Here is a 10,537-nt window from a genome sequence, read left to right on the forward strand (position 1 = left end):
TTTAATTTCGCCGTGGTGTAATGGATAATGTCCGCCTAGTGATCGGGAGGTCACGGGTTCGATCCCCACTCAGGGAGCGTTCCCTAGATACTGGTTCTAACCTGGCTAAACTGAAAACCAGGACATGGACTCGAAAGCATTTCTATAAGCCTGAGGCTTTTGATTCAATCGAGCTTAAATAAATAGGTTAAAAACTAAACTAAAGGTTTTGTCTTTGTCAGAAACTCAAACAGTTTAGATTTTCCGCTACAATTGAACATTTTTGTTATTTGTGTAACAACGATACCGTTACATACATGAACTTTCACAAATATCACCATCTGTATGCGCGTTTAAAAAACAAAGAACACAAAACAGAACATAAGCTCTTTTGTACAAAACTATTCAGCCTCTTAACAAATGAAATCTCGAAGTTATTATTTTTTTGTTAAGTATTTTCCTTATGTTTGATTTAAGGTATTTGCAACAGAAGCAACAGAAATACTCGTTTTTTTCTTTGGTAATATCCCATCTGGAATATTGTAATCTCATCTTGTATGGAACAGCTCAATGCGAAATAAACAAAATGCAACGTATCAAAACATGTGTGCCAAATTGGTACTCGGCCAACAGAAATATGACAGTTCAAAAGATGCTTTATATGAACTACACTGTCTACCAGTAAGGCTAGGGTAACATTCAAATTACTGACCTTCATGTATAATTGTTCTGTTGGCCTCGCGCCAAAATACTTTAAGAACTTTTAAAAGAACAAGTACCAGCACGTAACCTACGCTCTACTGTCTCGTATGACGGATGGTATGATGTGAAACGCACAAAGAGAAAAAACTTTCATGGACAGAAGTTTCAGAGTTGTTGGTCCGAAACTGTGGAATGACCTACCATCAAGCATTCGGACTTCTGTCTCAATAGACATTTTCAAAAGGAATTTGAAAACATTTCTCTTCAGAGAATTTTACAACCTATTTTAATTTGAATACCTGTGATTTCAAAACAAATCGAGACTCAGTTGTACGGGCTTATTTGTCCAACAACCATGACTCGAAATTAAAGAATTGTGCGGGCTTCTTTGCTCAAATAGAATATTTATTGTACAAGTGACCGGTAACCAAAAATCATTAGGGCTTCCTCGCTCAATGATTGAATGACATCATCCAGCGGTATTTTTGTCACGCTTAGCCCCTCTAGTTGTGTCTTATAGTCACACTGAAATTTTAAACTTCAAGGCGTGTCTTGTAGTCACACTTGGTCTATTCGTGACTTGTAGTCACACTAGTTCAAATAAGGTTAAAACCCAAAAGAAGTGTCCGTAAGGGTGACAGGCGACCGGTAGCTGTGGGATCCGACAGCTAGAATGCAGAAATATCCTTTCACGTATCCTTTTAGTTAATGATAAACAGTGTCTTTATGTTGCCAAAACTTTGCTCATAATATCATTATAATAATTGTCTTAACCATAGTTAAATCAATTTATTACATAATATTTTATTTTTCCTGTGTTTTAATATTGTAGCCTGTATTGTTTTATTGCTTACAGCATTTTTATTTATATCACACATTTTTAGATTATTAAACCTTAAATTAATGCTGCATAATAGTATCAATCATTCTTTTTTTATCAATTGTACGTATATTTATATGTTCTGTACAACGCCATTGAATATAATTATATAAATAGGCGTTTCATCAAATTAGCAAGTTTCAAGCAAGTTTTAAGTTTCAAGTTATTATTTCTTAAAAATTGAACAATAATTTAAAACATATTACATTTATCTGATTAAAGCGTCTTTGAAAGACGTTTTCGTGTATATGAACATCATATAAGGGAGGTAAGTGCAGAAGTTTAACAAGTCCAGAGCGGTGAAGGGTTTATGATCTACATCAACGACTGTGCTGAATATATCAATCCTAGCACCCTAAGACATTTTTCATCATTTCCAAAAAATATCAACACACTGGCTGACGCCCTAAAGCTCCAGCTAGATATTCGAGCTGCTTGTCGATGCGAGCAGAACTGGTTAATCCAATTTCATCCCGAACAATTTTACATCCTATGCATTACTCAAAAAAGAAAACCTTCTCATCTTCTCATGTTCTCCTACAGACTACATGACCACATTCTTGAATTGGTGAACCACTCCAAATATCTAAGTCTTACACTCCAAAATAACTTTACATGAGATACACACATTAATTCAATTATGAATAATGAAAACCAGGCTTTAGGATTTGTTCGCCGAAACATCAAAATGAACTCATCAAAAGTGAACGATCATGCGTACGAAGCAATAATCAGGCCTAAATTAGAATACTCCTCAACTGTCTGGGACCCATAAACACAAGTTCTTCTTGAAAAAGTACAAAGACTCGCAGCCAGATTTGAAACAAACATATAACACAATACAAGTTCAGTAAATGATATGATACCGACTCAATTGGCCCTAACTTATAACACGTCTCATCACGCTATATAAAATTATGCATCTTGTTGTTGCCATCACGCCTCCCAATATCCCAATATTGTTCCTATCGACCAGACTTAGCAGTGTTCTCTGTCTTAAACGCAAACAAATCTCGAAGGCTAATACAAATTTTAATTCTACCCGCGAACAGTCATTTAATGAAATGTGTTACCTCCTCGCACAACTGCTTCTATTTAGAACGAGTGCTTTATCTGAAGAAAAAGAAGAAGAATAGGCCCGATTGTATAACGGTATAATTATTGGTAAGTTATTTGTAATTCTATGTCGAACGCACTCCTAAGTCGTAGAGAAACACCATCTTGTACCATATTTTCCTGGCCTCTTATCTTTTTTTGAAACACAATAGTACTTGAACATGATTAAAGGATTGATTCTTATTTTTCGGGCATTTGTCCGTTAGCCTTATACTTCCATGTTTTACTGGTTGAATTAATTGAGTTCGCTTAATTTTATCCGGTTTATCGTGGGTTTTGAGAACTGTTAGGGTGTAAATTATTTTAGGGAGCGCAAACGTTTTTTTTTAACACGGTGTTTTTTCCGATTAATGTTAGTGTTAGTGTACGATGCTGCCATGATTTTAAACAATTTTTGTAATTTAGGAAATATGTTCTTTACACTTGTTTCATGTTCATTGTTTGTAAAGGATATTCCTAACGTTGTTGCTTCATCTGACGTCCAGTTGAATTCCATTTCTTTTTTCATATGAATATTACTTTGTTTAAATGTATCTACTCGTAGCACAGTGCATTTACTTTTGTTAAATTTAAGACCCGATGCTATTCCAAAAAAGGTAAGCGATTCTATAAGATTATTGAATGAGTCACTACTGTCTTTTAAAAAATAAGTGGCATCGTCAGCAAATAGGGACTGTTTAATTTCTTCGTTAGGTTCTATCGATATTCCCTTTATACATGTATGTTTCTTTGGTTGGATATAGTGTGATAGAAACTCGATGCATATAATAAATAGCGAGGATGAAAGAGGACATTCTTGCCTTACCCCTCGTTCTATGTTAAAACTGTTTGAGAAGAAGCCATTGTTAATAATTATGCTGTTAATATCGTTATAAAATAGTTTAACCCATTTATTACATTTTATTAGACTTTCACCGAAATTCATATTTTCTAAGCAAGGAAACATAAACGAATGGTCTAGTGAATCGAAAGCCTTTTCGAAGTATGCAAAGAAAATGAGGCCAGAATTGTTTGGTTGGTTGAAATAATTTATGCATTCTTGTATCAGACGTACATTTTCACCAATGTAACGTCCTTTAATGAAGCCAGATTGAGATCTTGAAATGGTTGATGGTAATATTGTTTTTAATTCTGTTTTAGTTGCAATTTTATAATAATTGTTCAGTAAACTAATCGGGCGCCAGTTTGATAAGGATTCTAGGTTTTATTTCCAGTTTTTGGGATGAGTGATAAAATACCTTGTTTTTGTAGCGTAGTTAAGTTTTCGTTGTTAAATGAATAGTTAAGTGAATTAATTAAATATGTTTTAATATCATTCCAGATTATTTTATAAAATTCAGTTGTGATGCCATCAGATCCTGGACGTTTGTTATTTTGCATTTCTTTTAGTGCTAGTCCACATTCATATAGTAATCCGTCACACAATATTTTTTTTATTAAAAGCATGATGTGTATTTTTGGAAAGGGTGATATTTTCAATATGTTTTCGTTTATAAAGGGTGTCGAAAAATAAACTTTGTTCTTGTAGTATTTTAGTTTGATTGTTATATTTTCGCCATTAACAACTAATTTGTGTACAGTTGCTTGTTCACTTCTACGTTTTTCAATGTTTGCGAAGTATTTTGTATTTTTTCATTGTGTTCAACATGCTGTGCACACGCTCGTAGTATTATTTCATTGAATTGTGTATAATAGATTCCTTCTTATACTTGTTTGTTTGATGTTATTTCGTTTTCAATGGCGCTGGTATCATTTGTGTTTATTTCATGCAATTGTGTTTCAAGTGTTTCAATGGTTTTTATGGTTTCAGTTTCAAGTTTGTGTGTTTCGTTTTGTTTAAATGATGTGTATTTAATTGTTGTGTTACGTATATTTCCTTTAATTACTTCCCATAAGGTGTTTGGGTTTGCATCTTTATTATTAAGAACTGTGTTTAATATTTCTTGCTTTATTTCTGATTGATATTTTGTATCTATAAGATGCTGTTATTAATTATTAAGTATCATGTGCCTCTTTCAGGCTGTATTTCGTGCAGTTTAAGTTCAAATAGAGAGTGGTCAGTCATAAATCCTGGTTAAATGCTACATGTGTCGATAATGTTGCAGAGTGACTCAGATATTAAAATAATAGTCTAATCTACAAAATATTGTTGTTGTTGTGTTTGAGTGCCAGGTGAATTTGCTTGCGTTCCGATTTACTGTACGCCAAATGTCTATCATATTGTAGTTTTCAATTATGTTATTCAAAATGTTTCTATTTTTAGGTTGAATATAAAGGTTACCCTTCTTTTATCTAATAAGGGGTTCAGGACAGTATTGAAATCACCACCGATTATAATATTTTTATCATGGTTATTAATTATAAAGGATTGTAATGTTTCGTAAAACGTGGAATCATCTATGTTAGGGCCGTAAACGTTGATTAATGTTAATTTTTTTTCGTGTATTTTGATATCTATACTCGCTTGTCTGCCAATTATTATTTCGTTAAAATTATCGACTGTGATCCCAATATTATTTTTTATCAGAAAGTCCACGCCTTGTTTATAAGAATGTTGACCACTAAGATAGATGTCTCCGTCCCATTCATCTTTTAAGGTTTGAGTTAAAGTATGTGTCAAGTGACTTTCTTGTAACAGGATTATACTTTTTTTTTTTCGTCTAACCATTTGAAGATTTTTATGCGTTTGTCTTTATTATTTAGCCCTTTTACATTTAAAGTACAGATCTTAATCATTTAAAGAAGTGGAGGGTGATGTAAATGATAATTTGTGTATGCTTGTCCAGTTGGTCCCTATTTTAAAAAATGCCCAGTTGGTTTCTAGTATAAGACATAAGATATCATTACATACAAACGAAAAAAGAAAACAAAAAATATGGATACAAACAGCTGAATAGTCCATAAAAAAAGTAGCAAACAGAAATAATCACAAAAGTGAGAAGAAAACAACAATAAACGATTTGTCTCCAATAGAGACATACATAAGCGCACTTCCGTACACTGGAAATGCACAAAATAATTGAAATAGTGATCTGAGTATAAAAGTATATATATAACACCGTAGATTGTATGGTAACTTATAATAATAATAATATACCAATACAAAAACTACTAAATTGTGTGTGGAGGGTAGTTCGGTGCGTGTGGGTGTGTGTTTGTGTGTGTGTGTGCGCGCGTGTTGCGCGCGTGTGTTATGCGCCTGTGTTGTGCATGTTCGTGGAAAGGAGTGTGCGCGCCGGTTCAGTTATGTGTGTGAATGCGCGCGTGTGTGTGTGTGCGCGTGTGTGTATGTGTTTGTGTATGGTTTGTGTGTGCGCGGCTGCGTGTGTGTGCGTGCTCGTGTGTGCGTGCTCGTGTGTGTGTGTGTGTGTGTGTGTGTGTGTGTGTGTGTGTGTGTGTGTGTGTGTGTGTGTGTTTGTGTGTGTGTGTGTGTGTGTGTGTGTGTGTGTGTGTGTGTGTGTGTGTGTGTGTGTGTGTGTGTGTGTGTGTGTGTGTGTGTGTGTGTGTGTGTGTGTGTGTGTGTGTGTGTATTCCTAACACGCCGAGGTAATTCATTGAAAAACACACCCACGTACTGAGGTACCAAAAACTACCGAGGTACTTTTCCCGTTACCTCGGAACAAGTACCTCGCCAAACGCTTGTAAATACCATATCCCACATTTTCGGCTCGTTTCCACGGGTACCTCGAAATAACGTTGTAGTACTTGTTTGTGTGTCAGAGTGTGACCCCACACACTTGACGTTCATCTCTGTTATTTGGTTGGTTTCTGTGGTTCCAGTCTTGAAAAGCGGGAATAGAATATCACCAACAGGGAACCATCGTACCAAAAGCCGACAAACTCCTCACAGCAGTTACTTCCCTTAGGCATGCGCCCGGTCATTAATCCGAGGTAGGAGCACACACCTACTGTTTTCAGACTCAAGTTTTTACATTTTTTTCTTACAAAAAAGGATCCTGTTTTCAGTGTTTCTAGTGTGTTATATTTAATAACATAACATTATCTTCTACAGTGGTGTAGGTTCCAGCTGGTGTAATTGGATTATTTTATTGAATAAGAAAATGAGGACAACGCCCAAGAATGGCAAGAAGAAAGTGGTTTATAAGGTGAACAAATGTAATTATTTACTATTTTTAAAAGATTTCATTGGAACTGGTTCATGTATGACTGAAGTATATGTTATTTTAGTTGTGCATATTGTTCCGATCTTTATATAGAATGCGTATATGAGGACTCGGCAAGTAGTTATTTTTATATTGTCATATATTTTCGTGACCCAATGAAACTGTCAACAGTGCTGACAATAGTTAATGAATTGTAATAAAGTGATATAAAATAGAGATTTGCTATTATTTACAATTATCATAAATGATTTTAATCACGAGAGTGGAGTTTTTTCTACATGTACTTCATGATGACCGTTATGTTGATTGACTGAAATGTGTCAATAGAAATTATTGTTTACATTATCATGGACAAAGAATGAAAGATTGGCTCCAACTTGTTTCACGCAACGAAGTTTGTGGCGACAACTTTTTTTTACCCAGTGAAACCCCTGTGCTTTTATATTTTGTATGTATTATCATCATCAAAAGTTTATAAAATTAAACCCCCGTGTATATGCTTACTTAAGATAATAGTGATATCGCACTACTGGTATTCCTAGGAACGGTGCTTATGTAAATAGCGAGTCTTTATAACAGTGAAATGCATTACAAGAGGTAAAAACAAAAGTTTGATATATCAATTAAGATTGTCATTATATTTCGTTTAAAACTATTTATTTTTCAGTTTCCTGGGCCACTTGCTTTGATTTGTTTTTATTATTCGGCGTTCATTGATATGCATCTATTTAAAATGTATTCTTTACTATTAAGTAACAGCATTATAATAAGCGTATTGGGTGATTAATTTATAAGCACGTGCTCATAGCCAGGTGCATTCCGACACATTGCAAAATTTTATTTCAGAAAAAGGTCGAACACATGTCGAGGTCATGCCCCATATGTAGCCTGCAAGGTATCACGACGCTGTATGCGAGGGTCAGCGACTATATCTGGCGCAAGCACAAGCTGTCGGTCGAGCAGGCGAAGCAGCTTTCGTCCGAGCAAAGGGCCGCCACTTGCAGATGAACGAACAGCGAACGCCGGTATTACCAGTGCTCAGCACCTGCGTCAGACAGATATCAAGGACAGAGATTCCCTGGACTAGTGCTCAGGAAGAGCGAAATCAAGAAGAGTGGTAAGAGTTACATTGTGTTGATGTGCATTTTTTATTCATTATGATTACACATTATACACACATGAGGCATTTGTTTATAACACTAAAAGGTGATTATCAACGTATAAAATTAAATCGAACCACAAGATTTGTAAATTGTTCAGTCAAACGCCATGATAAACTTTTCAGATGCAGAAACGGAAGGTGCCTGCCTCCGCCGCAGGTCAGCAACCGCATCCGGGTCCGCTGCCGGTTATGGTTCGGCCAACCCACAGCCGCCACCACGCCCAGAAGAGAGCTCTTCAGAGGGTGAGCAGACACTGGACACCTTCCTCACCCGGGACTGCTGTCTCATCCTCGGCCCGCATTCTCGCGTCATGCTTTGTCGTTAAAGCTGTAAGTAACAAAGATAAAAAATATTATAAAAATATAAATATATTATACATTTTGAATACTTAGGAATTATATTAATCAGTTGTAAGTACAATTTTATGCAATTTCAAGCTGTAGCATAGAATATCATTCAATAATATTTTTTTCAGTTTCGATTGTGGAAGAATTCATCATGCATGCGGCCACGCGCTGTGGGTGGAAGTGCAATGTGGCGAAGCGCCTGGAGTCCAAATGAAGCTGAACCGCTTCCTGGCCCTGAGCGGGTACACTGTGGGGGCCGTGTTTGCAGACGTGCTGGTGTGAGGAGGACACATGGAGGTCCACGACAACTACCTAACCAAGGCCCACCAGCCAGGAACAGTTCGATCCGCCCTGACAGTGTTTGAGCCTTCTTGAAGTGGGCCGGGGACAAAAAGCATGCACCAGCACCAACGGTGGAGGAAGTAAGCTTAGACATAGGATTTGATTTGATTATGAATATGTATGCATTTAGATAAACTATGCATTATTCTCGAACCGCACCATTTACAATCAATAATCCTTTAACAGGTCAAGATATTACAAAAGTAGCAACGGATTCGGGTTCAACTTGACAACACCTTATAGATTTCACTATCGTATTGTTTTATTTCGATAGAATTTAAGGTTTCCGCTGAAAGATTTTGAATGTGTTTTGATGTTCTGTCAAAAGGGTGCTTAATGCTGTTTTTGCAAACCAACATAATTATAGTGATTATAACTTTTTTATTATATTTTTTTTTCAAAAATTTAAACAAAATTTCTAACAAAACTATAAACTGTTAATGTTCAATTAAAAAAAAAATCATTATATATGTTTTTTGTTTTTTTTTGTATTATTAAAACAAAAACAGTTAATAGTTTTATTTAAAAAATAATAATTTATTTCAAGCGTAAATAAAAAGGTTATAATCACTATAATTATGTTTTGCATTAAGCACACTTTTAAGTACTCGTTTTTTTTGTTTAGTTTACATGAATCAACTTTGTGCTCTTTTCCGACGGCTTCTTATTCAGCTGAATGTTTTTCAGGCCGATCGCACTATCCAGGGCTGCCTGTCAGCCACCCGCGTCGCTCTGCCCTCGGCCGCCGCCCCGGAGCAGCAACCACAACGTGAGGAAACGATGGTAAGCTTTACAGAGAATTAAACACGATTAGCGATTAACATTCTCAGATGATGACGACACCATATGGAAATGTACAATAAGCTGCTGATTTAATTATTTATATAATCAATTCGCATTGCAGATTTCTTTACAAATATCGAATATATTTTCTTACACGTGTTTTATTTATTTTCAACAGTACGATGAAACAGATGGGCATGATTTCACGCATCATAGCGACGACGACACGAATGTCCCTCTGCCGTCGGTCGCCGCCCCGGAACCTGACCATGACACTGACACTCAGGCCCTAGACTTGGAGACCGGCCTGACGGATTCCCTGGTAAACTTAACAATGCTTAAACACGATTTACAATGATGAGTAAGATACATAAATGTACGATAAGCCAATCATTTATTTACTTATATAATCTATACGCTTTTCAGCTTTCTTAAATATTCGAAAATACATATTAACACGTTTTATGTCTATTTTCTATAGGGGGAAATCAAGGATGCCCAGTGTGAGTCATCATCATCCTCATCGATACCGATCCGTGTTGTGTCCAGGAAGAGGCTGCGACAGGTGTCCTCCAGTGACGAGGAGGACCCATACACTACGAAATATTGTGAAAAATCTCAAGTTACGAAAGTCTCACTGAGTTGCTGAGTTGCCGTGAGCTCACATTACCCGTGTCGGCTGACAAAACTGGTTTTTGTACCCAGGAAATTGTTGTATATATATATATTTGATATGTTCTCGTTGTATTTATGTATTTCTGTGCCAAGTAGTCGTTTTACCCTGGAACGTGACTTTATTATGTTGTACATATGTTGTTTAATTAATATACTTTGTAAGTACTGGTACTACTGGTTCTACTAACCCTACCCAGGTAAATTACTTGATTTATTGTTATATATAATCAACATATACGCATGCATAATTAGTACTGGTTCTGCCCAGGGTTTTTTGTCTGAAACTATTAAAATAATACACACATCAGTGTATTAATATTACAGACACTCACTTGTTGCTATCAATATTGCCTAGGGCTAAGCGAAAAGACTTTTCAAACACAAAAGTGCCAACGAACTTACAATATTATTTAAGGGCTGAATGTA

At 35.8% G+C, this 10,537-nt stretch overlaps 1 long non-coding RNA gene across 1 annotated transcript; it reads left to right on the top strand.

Moving 5' to 3' along the window:
* Positions 1–6,542: 6,542 nt before the first annotated feature.
* LOC127864012 (uncharacterized) lies at positions 6,543–10,069 on the top strand. Its single transcript, XR_008041376.1, has 7 exons — positions 6,543–6,783; positions 7,648–7,918; positions 8,087–8,293; positions 8,440–8,733; positions 9,341–9,436; positions 9,615–9,758; positions 9,918–10,069. It is a non-coding gene; the product is annotated as an uncharacterized LOC127864012 (long non-coding RNA).
* Positions 10,070–10,537: the final 468 nt, after the last annotated feature.

Source organism: Dreissena polymorpha, unplaced genomic scaffold, assembly GCF_020536995.1.
Source record: "Dreissena polymorpha isolate Duluth1 unplaced genomic scaffold, UMN_Dpol_1.0 chrUn080, whole genome shotgun sequence".
Lineage (NCBI taxonomy): Eukaryota > Metazoa > Mollusca > Bivalvia > Myida > Dreissenidae > Dreissena > Dreissena polymorpha.